This window comes from Artibeus jamaicensis, unplaced genomic scaffold, assembly GCF_021234435.1.
Source record: "Artibeus jamaicensis isolate MK-2021 breed Jamaican fruit bat unplaced genomic scaffold, CSHL_Jam_final contig_3176, whole genome shotgun sequence".
NCBI classification, from domain to species: domain Eukaryota; kingdom Metazoa; phylum Chordata; class Mammalia; order Chiroptera; family Phyllostomidae; genus Artibeus; species Artibeus jamaicensis.
In genome coordinates, this window is record NW_026521740.1 from 2,151,461 (window position 1) to 2,172,429 (window position 20,969).

Genomic DNA, 20,969 nt, shown 5'->3' on the forward strand with positions numbered 1-20,969 from the left:
AAAAAATGTCAGAAAGAAGTGATAAATGAGGAAGCTGAGTCTATAAATAAATATGTATTGAGCATTTATTGTGTTATTATGTTCTAGACATCTGGATGCTCAATAAATAATATCTACTTTTATGGGGTTTACTAGTATGAGTGTTAAAAATTATAACTATCCTTATACTTGCTACTTTAGCTGTATCCCCCAGTTTAATATGTTGTATTTTCATTATCATTCAGTTCAAATACTGTATAATTTCCTGTGTAGCTTCTTCTACACATGGGTTATTTGGAAGTTCACTGTTTACTTTTCAAATATTTGAGGTTTCTCCAAATATTTTACTATAATATATTTGACTGAATATAACTCAAATATAATTGATATCTAACTTAATTCTATAGTGGTAATAAAAGATAGCCTGCATGATTTCATGATTTCAACCCTTTTAAATGTATGGAAATGTATTTTATGGCCTATCATGTGGTCTATCTATACTTATTGATGAACATATGCCTTTGAACTGCAACTGTAGGAGGAAAGGATTTCATGGTTATTAATGGAGGGGCATGAACATAAAACAGAGTGAAAAAGTAATACCACATTTTTCTCTTGGGATGGCTTTGCCTCTCACTGAAATAAAACAGAAACTAGAAGTTAAATTATAGGTGTGAGATGTTGGTGTTAGTGAATTAATGTGATACAGAAGCATGTTGTAGGAGAAAAAAATGGTGATCAGAGATTTACCTGTTTTGGACATGCTGAATTTCAGCCAATGAGAAGCCCAAGTACAGATGCCCAGTGACAGTTTGCTCTGCAGGTATACAATTCAGATGGGATTTTAGGACAAAAATGTTATGGGGGAAAAATGAAGCAGGTCCAAGTGAGGCTATAGGGCTAAGCAAAGTAGGTTTACAGTTGTTTGTATGTAAAATAATACAATAATTAATAAAAAATAATATAGGAATAAACTGTGTTTTGCATACTCACGACAACTGTTAACCTACTTTTGCCCACCCTTGCATATCTGTGTATGTTGAAAAAACAGAAAAAAATAAAGCAAAGGCAAGATTATGTTTCTTGGCTCAAATATAGAATTTTTATAAAATAAGTGTATTATTAGTTCATTATTTATACATGCATGGTCCCAAGTCAATCTGCAACAACTGAGTGAATCTGGCTATTTTTTTTTTTAGATTCAATATGTAATAGTAAACAACTCAGGAAAAAGAGATGATAGGCCAAGTAAAGTCTAACAAATTCACTATTGGAATAATATCTGATTTTTTTAAGTATGCATACATACACACTTCCAAATATAATCAAATGTCTCATATAGAAATTTGTTATTATTTTGATCAGAATTTATGACTCCTTGTTTACTGATAAGAAAAATGATTAATCAGAATTGTCACATAATATTTTTAAATTATTTTATATAAGAGGACGTGCTGACATTTTTATGACAGTGTAAAAAAATGGCAAATCTGTTTAGCCAGAGTGTCGTGATTCCAAAGGCTTTCTCCTTCCGAGAGATACCAAAAAGCTGAGCTCCTCTGTTAGGGGCAGTCTTCCTTTACAGAAGAAACAAGTTATGGGGCTCAGTGTAGAAGGGGAATGCCCACTTGGCCATACAGCACAAAGGCAACAGATGTTCATCCTCAGGTCTTTTAAACATAAGTTTCAGAAGACTTATCTTTTTAGTTAAATCGTGGCTATAAATAGCTTTTCAGGAAAAAAAAAAGAAGAATTAGTCATAGCTTCCTTAGGCAAATATGCGTAAAGTCCTTGAAAGCACAAGGCAATTACTCTAGGTTTGGAAAGTAGTGACATCTAATTAGAATGTTAAATTAAGTTCCATAGTGATACTGCACTTGTTTATACATTCAAACTAATTTCATTAGACTAAATTTAGCCAACAGAGGTTATTTACTTTGTCACTACCCATTATAGTAAAATTATAACAGTGATTTAGAGGTTAGATGATGACTATCCAACTCTCCCAACTTCACATTGAAAGACACTGAGAAGGAAGAAGAAGATGAAGAAAAAGAAAAAGAAGAGGAGGAAGAAGGAGGAGGAGGAGAAAAAGAACACAAGGAGATCTATATCTCCGACTTTCCTGGGAAACCAGCAATATTGATCAATGCTTTGTTAACTCTCAAAGAAATTCCTCTAATCAAAAAACAATTGAGTTCTCTGAAGAAAGTAGCTAAGTCCTCACATACATTCCTATTACAGCACAGAAAAAATTCACAGGCCAATAAATCCTACTAGGCAACCTCGATCCATGTCATATCCTTTCCCAAAGATTTTGTTTCTTGTGTTTATAGTGAGAGATCTATGTATGCATGTACCCAACTGAATGCATCAACTAGAAGTTACTTCTTGTGAAAAAAGTAGTTATTTTTATTATTTATTTTAGTAGTTATTTTATTTTTATTTATTAAAAAAGAGTTATTTTATGAAATGAATTACAGCTTACCTTGATCTTCTACAAGGGGACCATCCAAATGTGAAAGGAAGAAGAAATTTAAAAAAAAACAGAACTCAATAGAATTTAGTGTGGAGGTTACCTGATTTAGTAGGAGTGTGAAATAAAACTGAAACCTGAGAGGTTTGAGGTTGATATATTACGTAGAGAGAATTCAGGTTTGTTCATGTAAGTGACTCTTCAGCATAGAAACCCAGAAACCCAGGGAGAGACATTGTGCCCAGTTCTCCTCAGCCAGTAGTCATCAGTCAAGGCACATAGTGGTGTTGACTCTGGAGGAAAATCAGACAGCCTTAAGGCAGTAGCAAAATCAGTTCCATTCAAAGCTTGATTTTCAGATGAGCTGGGATTCCACAAACACTGAGGTAACAACGGCATGCAGTCAGTTTTCTGTAATGAACTGGTGTGTTGAGTGCAAGACTACACCTTCAACCCTGGGCATTCCCTGAGATTTATTCATCCATTCACTTAGAATCTTTATTTCTGGGAAAACTAATAATCCAGAATACCTAGGCTTCCCACCACTATGCATCTTGCCATAGTGTCCCCTTCTAAAATATGGCTTTCTAGAAGCGGCAGCTGGTCTCAGGCCAACCAAATTCCGGAGAGCAATTTTAGTCTTCTTCCATCTTCAGATCTGGGGGAGTCCCCTTTTCCCTCCAAGCAAAAAAAAAAAAATTAAGAAATTTGGTCAAGGCAGTTAACTTGATAATCAATTCCCTGGCTCTATTTCATTACAATTCTCTGACTGGATGGTGGAAGAAAGGTAGCTCTTAAAGAATATTCTTAGGTCTTCAAATATAAATGTATATTCAGTAAAAGATGGCTTCTGTGCCTCTGGATGTCACTTTTCTCCTTAACCAGCATGACTCTGTACCAGGATTGAATAGCTTGTTCAGGTTCACAGAGTTCGTAAGTGGCAGAGCTGGTACACAAAATTCGAACTCAGAACCCAAGCCTTCAACTGCAACTTCAATTATTTTTCCTACCATAGGATGTACAATTAGACAGAAATAATTCTAATATATTTGCATGTTTTCAACATTTCACAGATAGTACAATTTTACATGTTTTTCTACTTGATTCTTTCCTGACCTTAAAAAAAAGTATGATGAGCTTTTACATATTTTCATAAGTTTACCTTAGAAATTTCATTATTCTCCTCCAATCCCACTGAAATGTAGTTGTTCAGGCCACCTGAACTTTGTCTTACAGAGGAGTCAATTATCAAACCTGAAATGACTTCAAGGTGAAGTAACAAATGTACATTATGCTTTGTTGTATATAATCTTAAACTCATTCTAAGGGATGATATCAGGTAGATACAAAGGATGTTGCCACCATGGAACACAGGGAATGTTTAAGAGGCATAGTGAATCATTGATAGGTAAATTTTGACAAAGGAATAAAAAGTGAAGAAAATCCAAAAAGTGAACCACTACCCAGAAGTGCAAGCATTGGTGGAGGGAGTGCCAGATCTCAAAGACAGAGCTTGAGGAAATCCAAAGAAGCGGGAAGAAAACAAAGCAATGTGTCATTGAAAGGAAGTTAGAAAGGTAAATAGCTCTACTACAAATACGCTCAAATTATGATATAGTTGTAAACATGTGAGCCGCCACAGTCTTTAAATGTTTTATTCTCACTTGACAAAGAATCTGTTCTTTTCTTACTTTGTTGAGTCTTTTCCTCCCTTTCTATCGTGTCCTGAATTGCACCCACTGCATCTGGGCTGGTTTCTGACTACTGGTTTCACTGCAGAAAGGGTGTTTGTTATTGTTTTTCTTTCTTCTATCTCCAAAATAGTTCTCAATTTCATTGCTGCCTGGGGCACCCATTTATGTCCCCCGAAGGAATATTTTAAGCTCCCTGACCATCACCCTTGTACAGGAGCCTCCTGCATCTAGATTTTTTTCCTCAACCTGCCGCTTGGTCGTTTGCCCCTCTGGTACAAATCAGTTCATTTTGTCTGTCTCGTCTTTCCACATCCAAACTGTAAACAGTTCCCTCAGAACAAAGATTATAAAAACTAAGCTATTAAATTGAAACAGTGTCTTACCAAAGGAACAGTTTTAAAAAACTGATATGGATGTGAAACATTTGGGGAAAGAAAGAATTTAGAGAATCAAAAAACAAGAGAGTAAGGAGTTATATAAAAGACATCACCAGCATGCCTTTCCTAATTGATCTGGGGAGGAGAGTGTGTACATTTATCCCTTTAGGTTTGAGAATGTAGCAGTAACCTGTTTTCTGCTCATGATTTTAGAATCACTTTTTCAATTCCGGTTATAATTTTATCAGAATTTCAATATAAAGTAATGCATTTCATTGTTTTAAGCCACTTGAGCGGAATCTTAGTGCATTACAGCTCAATGAACAAATCAAAACACTTTGTTTTAGAATACATCAGTGTTTCCTCTCGCCATTTGTTTGCAGAAGCAAAACCTACACACAGTCAGTGGCTCTCCAGCTGGATCATTAGAACTTGTGTCTTTTCTACTTTCTCCCTCACGGTGAAGAGAGGAATGACTGCTGGTGTGTCTGGGTACCACCTTCTTCTTCATAGTTTTCCCTGTTCTCCTGACTCCAAGGTCTCCATAGAAAGCAAACAAAATTTTCCTACTCTGTGCCCAAACATGAAATTTTGTGAATATTTTTTATCTCTTTGGCAGACTATGCTCATTTTTTATGCAGTTGACAATTTCTCTTAAGACTTTGCATTATAAAATATTCCCCAGTAAATTAGTTTTAGTAAATTTTTTTTGCCTATAACTGCCTATACCCATTTCTTAAATGGCAGAGCCCTGCAGTCCCCAAGCTCTCCTTTTTCAAGAGATCTACTGACTCAGATCTGGTGATAAATTGCTCTTTGTACTTTCACCTGAGTGGCATGTCTTTCATCCTTAACCTCTTGAACTAATTCTCCAAATGCATGAAGCTCAGTCCCAAACCAGCTCCAAAAACAAATCTTTTTATTTTCCCTTTTGGAGCATTGGTTTCCACTGTTCCTTTCGCTTGATTATATACCCAGCTTCCCTTATCCATCCACTTTTGCTTACTAACTGAAATTTAAATTTGTTCTCTTGACATCATCATTACTACCACTATGATCCCCACAGCAGTCTGAAAGCTTAAATCTATACCATTCACATTTTTTAAGACATGTAATCTTCTCTGATAGCCACTGTAATTGATCACCTGATATGTTAAAATGAGAAGCCAGCTAATCTATTAGCAAATACATATTGAACACGCTCTGTGTTGTAGTCAATGTGCTAAAAAGTACTAAATATTGAAAATGCCAATGTCTTTCAGTATGCAAAAATTATCTACTTTCATGTTGATATTGTGGGATTATGAAACTTTAAGTATGGGTTATTACCTATAGAAGTTTTATTAAAATTGGTTTAAGTGGGCAGGCATAACACTTGCTTTGGACTATCAGACATTACTTTCTTCAGTTTTAGGTGTTTTAGTTAGTAACTCATATATTATATTGTGCACATTCCCATATCATTTACAGCTAATATTTTTTTGAAAAACAGAAGACTTTATAAGTTGATTTAATGAAGTATCTATATCTTAAAAGGGAGTAAATACTAAATCTAAAAGAAGCTAATATATAGTTTAAAAGATCTCCACAAGGTTTACTTTTATACACATATTATCATCTGTAGTATCTGAGATGTTCTTCCTATAAAAATTACAGATTAGGTATTTGCTCTCTGGTCTTTGGAATTTCTGGTACCATAAAAAAGTAACAAATCGTCATTTCATCTCTGCAAATTAGTAGCCCTTCCTTTCCTGTGTAGAGATGAGGGAAAGATAAAGCATGAGAGTGATCACCATTTAAAAGTGAAAAAGATTTTTTTCTCTTCTATACCATTTTCTCTTCCTGTACAACCAACCTTTTAACCTGAATTCCCATGTTCCAGTTAGAAAACTTCTTTTTCTCTTTAAGAGTCAGTCACAGAAGCAGTCCCACTCCACCACTCCCTCTTTAATTCAAATAAATTATGAGCCATACATAGATTTAAAGTAAAATTCTGGAAATTAAAAGAGAAGAGTTTTTATTTTTGATTGCTCACCACTAAGAATTTAATAGCTTCTAGTTAGAAGGTATCACATGTAGCTTTGTAGAAGATAATTACAAAAATTATCAGTTTTCTTTTTCCCAGAGCTGCCTGATACCTTAATAATACAGGGAAGTGAAAATGTTGTAATTGTCACTATTTTATAAGGTGATGATTTAAGTAGTTACTCAAAGGGATTGTGTGATCCCATCAATTGTCAAGATGTGATGCCAATGCATACCTGAGGATGAATACAGGGGTTGTCATAGCAACAATGAAATTTAGAGAACTGCTCACAAAAGCGAAAGTGTTCCTGTGCATCTCAGGAATGCGTGACTAATGGTTTCTGTTTGCAGTCTTTCCCGATCATTTGGTCAGAGCATTGCAACCAAAATGCAATCAATTTCTCAGCTATACCCCTGGGTTCTACTGGCTTTTGATGCCCAGAGAAGCAATGCTCTTTCTGACCCTTGCTTCAATCATTTCATCACTCTCACTCTGAGTATTTGGAGAATACACAGTATCCAGTCAACATCAGGATGGATTTTTTACTTCATTTATTGCAGGGTGTAGTTTGAAATGTGTGTGTGTGTGTGTGTGTCTTAATGTTAGCCACAAAAAAAAACTCTAAAGAACATATTAGGAGAGTAGAAAATGATTTCAAATGTTATTCTAATTGAAAAACAGTGTGATGGGTTTTGTTCATTTGTATTCTTTTCTGGAGAGTGAGATGTTACAAGTGAGAAAATTATTTCGTTAACTAATAACATTTTGGATATGTGACCAAAAAGATAATTGTTGATCTTACGTCTAAGTGAATGCATACTTATAAATGAACATGTAAAGACTTGGATAGCAAAGACCTTTCTTTCCTTCAAAACAGAAGAATAAAATGTTCTCCCAAAACTCAATAGCATGCCAGCACAGATTTGTACACATTTCAATAGTTTCTGGCTGCTGTTGGAATGAAATTTAGAGTAATTTTCTAGAGCTTTTGAGATCTAGATCATAATGTACTTTCTAATCAAATTGTTTTTCAATATATCTCCAAGTTATCAAACTGTGAGTGTTTACTATGAACTTGGAATTACTTGATCTGTCCTCAGAAATATAAAGTTAAACACAGTTATCAGATACAGTCACTCCAACAACTTTTACAGTGTACAAGGTACTACACTAAAGAATAAGCATTTTACTGCATTATAGTCTATATCTCTTTAGACAAGGAAAGAGGCACAATGCAGGTAAAAAGGAAAATGTGAACAAAGAGGCAAAACTGGGGAAGAGCAGGAAGTGCAATATTCACAGAAAAGCCACAAGGACTAAAGGACAGTTGAAGAAGAAGACCTGGAGGCTCTGAAAAGAGCCTTGGGTCTAATATATTAATATATTAATGTATAATGCATTAATACAATGTATTATACAAGGACAATTGAAGAAGAAGGCCTGGGAGGCTTTGGGAAGAGAGTGATAGGACATGAGTTTAGGGAGATGGGTTTGAAGCATATTGTCAAGCAGCTGAGTATTTTAAGAAGAGATATGATATACTCATGTTTGTAACACTGGTATCAGTGTGGAAATAGGTTGAAATAGAGACCAGAGCTGGGGAGACCAAGCCAAAAAAAGTGAAGACGACTGATCCACTAGGGATGATAGACAGGTTCTTGACTTTTACCATGTCCTCAAACACTAATATCTCCCAAGGGTTTGCCATGCATTTACAAAATACTGCTTTTCAAAATATAGTTTCATTTTATCTGCCCCTGACTCTCCTTGGGCACTACTATAATCCCCTATTCATAGATGAGAAACTGAGGCACTAAAAGTTTAAAGAACTTCCGCAAGGTCATACAACAACTAAAGATATTTTGAATCAAATCTGTCTGATTCCAGATGCACATGCACTCAACTGTAAAGAAGAGGAAAATGAGCTAATGGGCTTCTTTTTTAACAGCAAATCATTCCTCTTCATCTTTACTTTCTATAAACAGTGCCCCTTTCACTAAATACTTTTATTAGGTAGAAAAAGTAATGAATCCTGTGCAATAATTTTAATTAATTTCACACAATAATAAAGAAACTGTGGTGCAGTTAAATAGAGACTCATTAACAAATATTATAATGTTGTGCCATTTTAGAGGCTGACTAGGTTTTTTTCATTTATTTTTTATTTAATTATTTTTCAAGTACAGTTTTCTGTCTTTTACTCCCATCTCGGCCCACTCATCCAGCCATTCCCACCTCCCTCCCATTTCCACACCCCCCTTAGTTGTCGTCCATGTGTCCTTTATACTTGTGCCTGTGAATCCTTCCTCTTTTCCCCTGAAATTCCCTCCCTTCTCCCCTCTGGTCACAGTCAATTTGTTCTTTATTTTAATGTATCTGGTTATATTTTGCTTGCTTGTTTGTTTTGTTGTTTAGGCTCCTGTTAAAGGTGAGATTATATGGTATTTGTCTTTCACTGCCTGGCTTATTTCACTCAACATAATGCTTTACAGTTCCATCCATGCTGTTGCAAAGGGTAGGAGCTCCTTCTTTCTTTCTGCTGCATAGAATTTCAGTGTGTAAATGTACCATAGTTTTTTGATCCATTCATTCAGAGATGGGCACCTAGATTGCTTCCAACTCTTGGCTATTGTAAATTGTGCTGCTATGAACATTGGGGTGCTGACAAAGTTTTTATGGAGTGTAATAGTGTCTTTTTTCCCTAATTTCATCTTCTCTTACAGTGAACTAGCACAGTGAACTGGGGAGACACAATATGTTATCCCACAGAGAGACTAGGAAGAAGAGCTGACCAGTCTCCTTGTTTTGCAAATGAGGAGACTGAGATTCAGCTCCATCATGGGAGTTGACGAGGCAGGGCATAAAACATAATATCTTCTGACTGTAGTGAACCTAGAATAATTTTATAAAGAGTTAACTTATTTTAATAGAAAACTTACAGGAACAGCACAAAGAATGTGCCTAACAAGTATGTGTTTGCATGGGTAAGAACACAGCTAGGAAAGTTTAGTCAATAGATGGCTCGTACTATAAAGGTTGGGGCAAAAAGTAGGTTTACAGTTGCATGGGAAGAACAAAGTTTATACTTGCATGATTATTTACTAATGATTATATTATTTTCCACAAAACAACTGTGAACATACTTTGTCCAACCCTGTCTGATACAGTGTCTACAGAAACCATCTAGTTGTCATGTATAATAAATTTATTAATTTTAAAGTATCCAAAAGCTTGCATTGTGCAGAAAAATTTAACAAGTTTATTTGTTTAATATGGAATTTCTGAAAATTGTTTATTGAAACATTTTGACTTGCATTAGTTACTTATGTCAATAGATTTAAATTAAAATTCATGATAGTCTCCAGTTCTATCCATGCTGCCAGGAATGATAGGAGTTCCTTCTTCCTTCCTGCTGTGTGGTATCTCATCGAAATAAGCCAGGTGGTGAAAAACAAATACCATATGATCTCATCTCTAAATAGAACCTAATCAATAAAACAAACCAGCAAGCAAAAATAGAACCAGAGACATAGAAATAAAGAACAAACTGACAGTAACCAGAGGGGGGGAAGGGGGTTACAGAGGGAAGCAGAGGAAGGGTCAAGGAACCTGCATAAAGGAACCATAACAAAGACAATGGTGGGGAGGGATGAGGATTGAAAGTGGAAGTGGGAAGGTGGATAGGGCAGGGGAGAGTACTGGGTGGGGGGAGGGGTGAGCACAATTATAATTGAACAACAATAAAAAAATAAAATGAAAATAAAATAATAAAATTAAAAATAAAAATATGAGCTCAAAATGAGTAAATAGAATTTTACACACAAGTGAAAATGGAAAAATAAGAAAATTTGCTAATATCTGATTCCATGGCCTATCCTTCATTTCTTATCACATACTTAGGTACCATTCATGCAGTAACTAGCAGAACACATTTTAGCATAATTGTCACACACTTGTCACAGGTGCCATGTAGGTTGGTGGGTTTAAATGGATCAACCAGATAAGCCTGCCCCTGCTCCTGTGAAGCTCGCACAGCAATAAGTGCAGATCTAAGTCCCAAGCAAGATTTCAGCTCCAGGATGCAAGGTGAAGACTATGAATCAGCAGTCTTGTGGTATTAGAGACAAATGATCCGAGTAGTAATGACTTTTCTTCACTTTCCAGCATAGGATTCCCTGTTGTCAGAAGCTTTTATAGCTGGCTGCTTCCTTAATGTTTTGACAGCACTTGGTTTGTGGACAACAAGGCATTACAGCAACACTATCAAAGTGTGGACCTCAAACTGACTGCTGACTGCAAACCATCGCCAAACAGATGGATGGTAGACGAGAAGCAGGAGGCAGAATATAAATCAGCTATTCCACTAAGAGCACTATTTAGCTTAGCTGGCGATGTGTGTGTTGGGAAGGGCAACAGTGCATTGATATTCATTCTGGAGCAAGCCATCTTGTCTTTTACCAGGTTTGGGGGGACTTAAGTGGCCCCTCTCTTTCTGATGGAGGTCTGTAAGCTGGAAGCACTAATTTATGCTAGAAAATAAAATATAAGCACCAGGAGAATAAAATGCTTTATTCTCTTGACTAAATTGTATATGATTTATAGTTAGCCTAGCAGGAGCACTACATATTATGATCTTGGGAATAAAAAATATATATAACTTTAGTTTTCCTTTGATTGAAGATGACATTTTAACCCAAAATTTGTTAAGTTGCATTCTATTGGCTTTTAGAATTTATTATTTTCTCAGTGTTGATATAAGAAGAACTGAAAATTAAGGATACTCCACAGCCCCTAAAAGTTTCTGTAAGGCATGCATTCTAAAATGTTTGGAGGAGATGGTAATTATTGACTTCATATTCATGATTTCTGAGCTTGGAATCAATCTTTATAAGAAAAAAACATTGTGTTTTCAGATTTTGCATGATTGTACCCTGATGATAACCAGGTTTTCCTGTCTTAGTATGGATGAAGATATTTTTTTTTAGTTATTCAAAATGTTTTACAGTGTTCTAGATGGTCATCCTAATGCAAGCTAGTTACAATATAACAGAAATGAAAGGCTTTAATGATCCCTGCAAATATTAAATGTATTTGGCTACTTCTTGAGTGTCAAACACATTTGTTTTTATTTTCATTTTTCTTTTCAAAAAGCAATTTAAAAAGTGGAGTCAACCTTGTATAAATATTTTGCTTTCACATCAATTTCAAAGATAAAAGGGGTGGTTTAATGGAGTGTGAGAAACAGCATCAGTTTTATAAAGACCTTTATTATTAGTGTAGAAGCTTTTAAGGACATTCCCTATTAAAAAGAAAATGATATCAAAAAAAATAAATGCTACATTTTTCTGTTGTTTTAAAACTATTGTATTGTCATAGTTTGTGCACTATTCTATATGAATCAACCATCTCATAGGGCCATAAAATTGAACCAGGATACCAGTACCATTTCAGGACTAAGCAAAAACATTCTGAAGTCTTGATAAGTTACGTATTATGGAGTACTAACATATAGAGTGGGTAAAAGTAGATTCCCCTAAGAGACATAGGATTTCAATTCATGAGTGTTCTCACAGGTTTTCTCATTCTTTCAACCAGATGCTAAATGGTTTGAAAGCCTGAGTGTTATTAATCAGAAAATTATATATAACAGGCCCTGCCCTAAAATAACAACGCTATTTGAAATAGTTGTTTCTGTGGTTGGTTGCAGACTTTTCAGAAAATGAATTTCACAGATTCCTAAAATCAACTCCAATAATCAGATACACACTTGAGCACATTATACAATGACCATGCACACCACTGTAGAAATCATTAGTAAGAGCATCTGTTAATGGTGGAAAATTAGCAATCTTAGATATATAGACAATAAAGTCTGTGAAAAATTTCTCTAATTAACAGCTGTTGCAAACTATTTTATCTTTCGCATGTGAAGCTCTTTTAAAATACTTTAAAAAGTCTCTCAGATGAGCTTTTAATTGGGCAAAAGGACAATTTTAATAAGTTCACATATACATAGATCTATGTGGTCCTACTTATAAAAAGAGGAATAATCAGCATTCTCAGATGCAAATTTTTTATATTTTATTTTATTTTTATAATGTCATATCAATTTTCCTTTTTGTTTGTTTTGGTCAAGTATTAGAACACTGCCTAGCCCTAGGTTCTAGATATTTCAATCAATTTTTTTCTAAAAAATTTATAGTCTTTCATTTTACATGTAAGTCTAAAGTGCATTTGACTTGTTTTGTATAAGGTGTGAGATTTAAATGTCAATGCTTGCCTTTTTGCCTATGACATTCGATTGCTCCAGCACTATTTTTTTAACAGGCTGCTCTTTCTCTGTTGAATTGTTTTTACACCTTAGTCAAAATCAGTAGGTATTTGTGTGGGTCTTCTTGTGTGTTTCATTCTGTTCCATTGATCTATTTATGTCCTACTTTGTCAACATCACACTCCTGATTACTGTAGCAACACAGTAGGCTTAGTATTGGGTAGAGTAAATTTTGAACTGTATTCTTCTTTGTCAAGGTTTTTAAGGCTATTTCAGGACCTGACTGTTTCAGTGTAAAGTTCAGAGTAAGCTTGTCTATGTCTACAGAAAAACTTTTGAAGATCTTGATAAGAGTTGCATTAAAGTTATAAATAATTTAAAGAGAATAGACATCTTTACTAAGTTATCTTCCAATTTATGAATGCAGCATGCCATTCCGTTTATTTAGGTCTTTGATTTTATCCAACAACATTGGTCATTTTCAGCCTATTTACCCTGTACAATGTTTTGCTAAATGTATGTGGGTGAGAACAGTTTACAGATGGGTATTAACTTTGAGCTTTCTAAATTACCTCTGCATGGAGGTATTCAGTAGATTATGCATTTTCTCAAGTAGTCCTCAGCAACTGAGTAAAGAAGAGAAAAGAAATAAAACTAGTTGAGATCACTTTTTATGTATGTAGGACAGAAAGGTAGTACAGAGTAACACTTCTAAGGCATGTGTCCATCTGATTATAAACTCAGGAGGAGAATAATGAAACCAAGTGAGGTTGTAAAGATAGTAAAACAAAAGTTGAATGAACAGACATCAGGAAGCACTCAGAGAATTAGAAATAAAATGATGAGAATGATGCCCATAAGTCCAAGAAAGGAGATAATGATGGTATGAAACAAGTTTCAGTCAACAATTCCATCAAGAAAAGTCTATTATAATTTACACTGGCTAGGCATCACGCTACTAGTGTTACAGGGTTTAGTGTAAGGAAAGGAGAAATACAAGATGAGGAAAGTAAAGTCCCTGTCTCAAGAAGCCCACAACTCAGCAAAGGCATGTGACAAGCACACCAATCACTATATTTTGTCTAATAAGCCGAGCCCTTATTATGACACACAATTAGAAGAGCCCTGAGCAAAGCACAGAATGAGACAATAAAGGAAGAGTGAAATGAATGTTAAAGGATAAATCTGACTCATGTGCAGATTAGGAGACAAGAAGGTAAAGAGAGAAACCTTAGGAATGAATGAGGATGACAAGCTGAAACACGGCCAGTTGGTGACAAGCAACACAAATGAAAGTGCTAAAGGTTTCCATTAAAATAAAGACCTTTTGAAATTTTAAATTAATAGTAGTTATATTTCCTTTTCAAGTCTTTAGCAGTTCAGTGTATCTGTTGTGTAAAAAGAAATCATATACGTATAATATATATAATTATATATAACATGTATAAATACATATACATGCATATGATATGTGTATAATTATGCATACATATATGATAGGTATGATTATATATAATATATGTATACACACATATAATTTCTATCTGCTAACCTCCATGATGCTGAAATATTTTGTCACTGACATTATGAAGAAAATGTTATTCAACACACAAATCAGCCATTATGGTGTTTCCTGCCCAAGCATAGCTAATCATTTGCATATATATATATATTAGCATATTGCCTACCATGTTTGGCAACAATCCACAAAACTAATATCATTTTATGCTTCAGGGTTTTTGCAAATATAAATAAATTTTCCAAGGTAAAAACAATTTGAAGAACCACAGTGTTTCTTAGCTCATCACTGGAAATGGTAATTAGCACATCAGTAAATTACCTGTACAATTTTATTTCCATGAACAAGAAAATAATGTTATCTCACTCAGCACAGCAGGCTGATGTGAATTATGACTTTCAGAAGAATGGAGCCTTATGATTATCCACCAAAGGTGCAAATTCATGATGATGATGTTGCTATTCCAGCAACTCATTATTCCGAAGTGCAGAGAAACGCTCATAGACTCTTCTAAAGCAGTGCCTAGAATAGCTGAAACACAAGCATGCCCTGCCTTATTTCCTTCTCTCTGAGATTAGGTGCCAAACTTTTTACTAGTTCCTTTGTTTAGTTTGGTGTCAAATAATCCACAGAAATCTCTTCAAATCAGTAGCAAATTATTGTTGTACCACAAATTAATTTTTCTAATTAAAATTTCAAGAAAGCTGGTTTAAAGGCTAATGAAATTATATAAGCTACTATATATATTTCTCATCTGCACAGTATTTATACATGACTTCAAATCTAAAAGTAGCTTTTAAAATGAAAAAAAGTCTACCGATTTCTTCATTTCTCCAGTGATTAATTTTTTTATTATTAAGCAGTCTACAGAAATGTGATTTTTTCATTACCAAAGAAAAAATATGCCTAATCTGACTGCTTTAAATTACACATCAGGAATCTAAAAATCCCTGTGACTAATTGCTTTGTAAAAAAAATCATGAAAAAATTAAAATAAAGCACTGAAGTGAAATTTTGTAAGTGATATGGGTTTTAAAACTACCATGTTGAAATCCATTCTCTATAGATCCCAAAGTATGTTTACACTGTGCTTCACTAACCCTGTTCATAGAGAACATACCATCCTTAAGACAGTATATTGTCTGTATAGAGTTATGGCAGTCATTCTTTATATCCCCAATAGGCCTGTCTACTGTTCCACAACCCACCTGTGTAAGATAAAATAAAATCTGCTTGTACATTATATTGTGGTTTGAAATTTTGTGTATCTGTTTCTAAATAATCTTTATCAATCAAAAAAATGAAGGAACATTGATTCTGCTTATGAACTAATAAAAAATCTAAAAGAAATATTTAAAGTTAATTTAATGGCCTGGGTGGTCATAAATGTCTTTAAATATAAGTAGATAACCTTCTTTACAAATTGAAGTAGTAAGATTAAATTTCTATGTTTAAAAGGCCAAAGTAAGGACAGGAGTTTTCCTCATCTCAGGAAATCACCACTAATTGATAAGAACAAGAATCAGAAGCAATTACAGCCATAAAAAATAATAAGTTCATTAAACAAATATCTATCACGTGCCCATCATGTTCCAGAGATTGTGCCAAGTACTCTGAGTACAAAGACAAATAAAAGAAACGTGAGTTTTGTCCACATGGAACATTCAATCTATTGAGAAATTAAGCTCTAACAATACGCTCTGCTACTACATCTTTGAATAATGAGAGACTTTTGTATTTTGCAGAAATTATAATAAGTAAATGAGAAGAAATAACATAATTATAATAGACAGAAATTATTTAGTCATTACTAGATTGGTCATGTGTGACAAAGTTGTTTAAATTGTAACAATGTCGATTTAGAGATGATTAAATTAATAAATGAGCATGTTTCCCATTTATTGTCATTTGTTCAATATGCGATGAATATTTTTCAGTCTAACATTGGAATGTACTGTGTGCCATGTACAAAATTTTTAAAATGCATTGTTACAATGCCAATTCCTGTCAAAGAAAAACATTTAGCACTCATAAATAACACTGAAAGTTTCAAATGGTTTGTTTAGAAAATAAAATTTAAGACACTGTACAATGCAGTATTATTTTATTCTCAGTTGAATACAGACACAAAAAGGTATGTATCTCTTAAAACAGTTATTATGAGCCTACCATACATAACATCTCAATGTATATACTACATATATTTTAAGTCCAAGAATTTTACTTGTAAATAATCTCTATTAATTAAGAGAGACAAAATTGAGTTTATTACCTAATAAGGTATTTAACTATAAAGATACTGCATAGTGATAAATACATGTACAATTGTTTGGAATTCTGTAGTGATTCAAACAGTAAAATTACATTTATGCTTTAAAAAGTGAGGTTGAAGAAGTTTCCTCATCTCCTCGGTAATCATCATTAAATAACAAGACCAAGAATCAGAAAACCAACTCCATGTCTTAGCTCCCAAAGTTCAAAGAGCACCTTTCTCCAAAGTAAGAGGGGAAAAACTAAAAATTTCTCATTGGAACAAGAGGAACAGGTATGAAGAATGAGTAAGAAAGAGAACTTCTCCAGCCCCAGTTTGGCAAGAGTTTTTGAGAAGGAAAAATAAGTGGGCTATATTAAATAATAAATTTAATAATTTAATTGCAAAAAAGTACACCTTCAGGGAGCAGTCTGTTGGTGAAGCTGAAAGAGGAGAAAAGCTATGTTGAGAGACATAACACTGTACTTATACTCAGCACTCCTGTTGTTTGAGTTAACCTGACATATCTTCCTGGCCCCGCTCTATCCCCAAGAAATATTTATAATTAGCAGATTTAAAAGGAAAATCATCATAAATGAATAAAGTTTACATCACAAAATGAGTAAAAAATGAATTCCCATAATGTTATCAGCTGATTTCTCAAAAGAAACCTTACAGGGAAGAAGAGACTGGAAAGAAGTATTCCAAGTCATGAAAGGCAAGGACCTACATCCAAGATGACTCTATCCAGCAAAGCTGTCATTTAGAATGGAAGGACAGATAAAATGCTTCTCAGATAAGGTCAAGTTAAAGGAGTACAGCATCACCAAGCCCTTATTATATGAAATATTTAGGGGACTTATCTAAGAAAAAGAAGATCAAAAATATAAACAGTAAAGTGACAACAAACTCACAACTATCAACAACCGAACCTAAAAAAAAGCAACAACTAAGCAAACAACTAGAACAGAAACAGAATCACAGAAATGGAGATCACACGAAGGGTTATCTGTGGGGAAGGGGAGGAGGAAAATGGAGGAAAAAGGTACAGGGAATAAGAAGCATAAAATAGATGGGAGAAGGTTAAGAACAGTATAGTAATAAAGAAGTCAACCCACAGAATGAACTAAGGGGCGGGAGGGAATGCTGTGAGTGAGGAGGTGCAGAGCAGAGGGAGATAAAGGGGGAAAATGGGACACTGTAATAGCATGATCAATAAAATAGACTTAAAAGTATTGCCACAAGTACACATTAAAAAAATATTTGTCAAACATATTGCCATTATTAATAGCATTTGATGAAGAAATGTATACAAATCAAGAGTTCAAAGAATTAACACAATAGTTTATAAATAATGTGTCAAGAACTAAAATATAGTCAGTTTTTTACTATTCTATTTTGTTTCAGAAGAAAGTACAATATATTTAGATATAAATTTTATTATATGTATTAAGACCTACAATATTGGTTATTATAAATGCTTTCTAGATCTTTATTATGTTTCATCCACTTGTGTTGAAAATGGTATGTTAAATACCTTAACATTACAGTGTATCTGTACATTTCATTTTGAATCTACTGTAATTTCTGCTTTATGATGGATAATTGCTGTGTGTTTGGGATTTTGTATTTTTTTTACCTTCCTTGCACTTTGTAAACTTTAGTATCACTGGTGTCCCACAAACCACCTTTCTAGTCATGCATTTTAGCTGTGGTACTCCTCTCACCTATATACCTGCCATACGGAATACATACTTTAGAGTTTCATTAATGGGCCATGCTCTGCATCATGCTTTTTCTCTTGGGAACACACTGCCCTAATTAGTTTACCTGGCACATCAACTTATCCATGGGGACTTTGCTCAAGGTCACTCCCTTTTTTTGTCGGTAAAGCACACAAACATCTTTGTTATGGTATTTTTTAAAAAGGGCCAACTATTTAAGGTTAATGTGTCTATCTATTTCTTATCTCTATGTCCTCAGGGCCTGCAATAGAACAAAGACTCAATGGATGTTTATGATTCTAGGTGGTGTAAGAAGTTAAAACTATACTTCAGGCATTAGCAAAGGGAAGGGGGGATCAGTTCCCAACGAGAGCAAGAAAGTAAAGAGTTAAGAAGAGCTAGGGAAAGTCATATCTATAGGTAGATAAGCTGAGATTAGAAGTAGAAAAATAAAAAATTTACTACCTGACATGTGGCTTATGTAAATAAAATACACTTTAAAAGAATTGATAGCCCATCAGATTATGGCATATAATCCACAGGAGCCCATCTCTGATACTGAATCTGGACAAGTATAGTAAGCAGAATTCTAAGATGACCATGAGATGCCACCCCCCTGTTAAACACATACCTTCTTTGAGTTACTCATACACTAATTTATGTACTTCTGTAACAGGATTTTGCAGATGTAATCAGATTTCAAATCAACTGACTTTAAGAAAGTTAACTTCATGAGACTGACCTAATCATGTGAGCCCTTAAATGGAACTGGGCACAGCTTGGCAGAAGAAATTCAAAGCATGAGAAGGATTCAACACAAGAAAGATTCTCTATTTCTGGCTTTGGAGGTGAGAGGAACATGTGGCAAGAGACTGAGAGCGGCCTTTCACAAAAGAAGTGGGTCCTCAGTCTTACCATCATAGGGAACTGAATTCTCTAACACCTGAATGAGCTTGGAATAGGACCCAGAGCTCCGGGTGTAAACACATCTTGTAGACACCTTAATTTCAGCCTTGTGAGATGGGGAGAGGAGGGCCCAATATTTCTGTGTCCCTACATCTGACCTACAAAATTGTAATAACATAAATATGTACAGTTTCATCTTGCAAGTTGATGGTAATACACTGTGCAAGAATGGGAAATGAATTCACCGAGTGGCTAGTATTATATCCCAACCCCTTCCTAATTACTTAGCAGGATGTATTAAGAGGAATGGATGAGGCTTAGCCTGTAGCTTACAGATTTTTAACATCTACATATGGACAAGATTTAGGAAGGCAGGACTGACTTTAGCAAGGCTTCTAGAGACTGAGTCCTGTCACTGAGACTCAGTATTCATGACTGGATTCAACCTCCCACTGTAAAAAAAAATTGCCTGCAACCTCCTATGACTTGCAATCAGTCTGCTAATGAGTTTTGAAGCTACACAGATATCTTTCAAATCCCATTCTGTCTTTTAGTTGCTAAGTGATTTTAGACAAGACATTTAACCTAAACTCCTATTTCTTAATCTGTAAAATGGGGATTGGAATTACTATCTCAAGAGGTTATTATAAAGATTAAATAATCTAATGTCTATAAGGTTTTGGTGCATTTCCTAGATTGTAGTTAATATTCATAAACATTAGCTGATATTAATTTGCTATCCAAGACAAAATCTTTTCTTTCTCTAATGTTCTCTCCTTGTTTAAAAAACATAAATATGTGTATAATGGCCAAGAATAAATATCCATGTGCTCAAAATATAACAGACAAAAATTTTAAATAATGCCTGTATGTAAATTTTTGCATGTAAATGAAAATAAACACTTATCTGGTTTCAACAGCAGGTGGATTTAAATAAGTAGAACAGAGTTAAATAACTGGGATTGTGTCCATTTTACCAATACATTTTGTAATATGCTGTCTATATTTTAATTGCAACACCTGCTGCTAATTTCTGAATAGAAAGCTTTATTTATGTTTTAATTAAGTTAGACAGATAAATATTTCCATGTTGCTACCCATATTCTGCAGTTATTCAGTATTTTTAGTAAAATATTTTTACTTTAAGAAGTTCAATAGAAAAATTTAACTCAATAATTTAATCAAGCATCCTACTAGATACATGGTTAGCTAGTTTGTGTGGAGATACTAAAAATTTACTGCCCTGACCTAAGACTCAGAAGATATCGGGATAATGGAGACTACTAAAAAGGCCATTTGGAGATAGCTATGAGACTCAAGGAAACAGATGGCTAAACAAAAACAAATATATAAGAACAAACAAAATAAGCATTAAGAATCACCCATGTGGCGCTGATGGTTGAAACTATAGAGGTATATAAGATGATAAAAGAAGTTTAAAGGATTTGTCTTCAATTTTAAAAGGAGAATAATGTAATGAATATTTTTCACTTATTAACTTTCATATATTTATTAATTTTAAAAATATTGAAGAAGGTGAAGAGATTCAAAAGAACAAATTGGTTGTCACAGAATAGTCACAGGGATGTAAAGTGCAGCATAGGGAATATAGTCAATAATATTCTACCAACTATGTATAGTGTCAGGTGGATGTGAAATTTATCGGGATGATCACTTGGTAAGTTCAGTAATGTCTAATCGGTGGGGTGTACATATGAAACTAACATAATAATGTATGTCAATTGC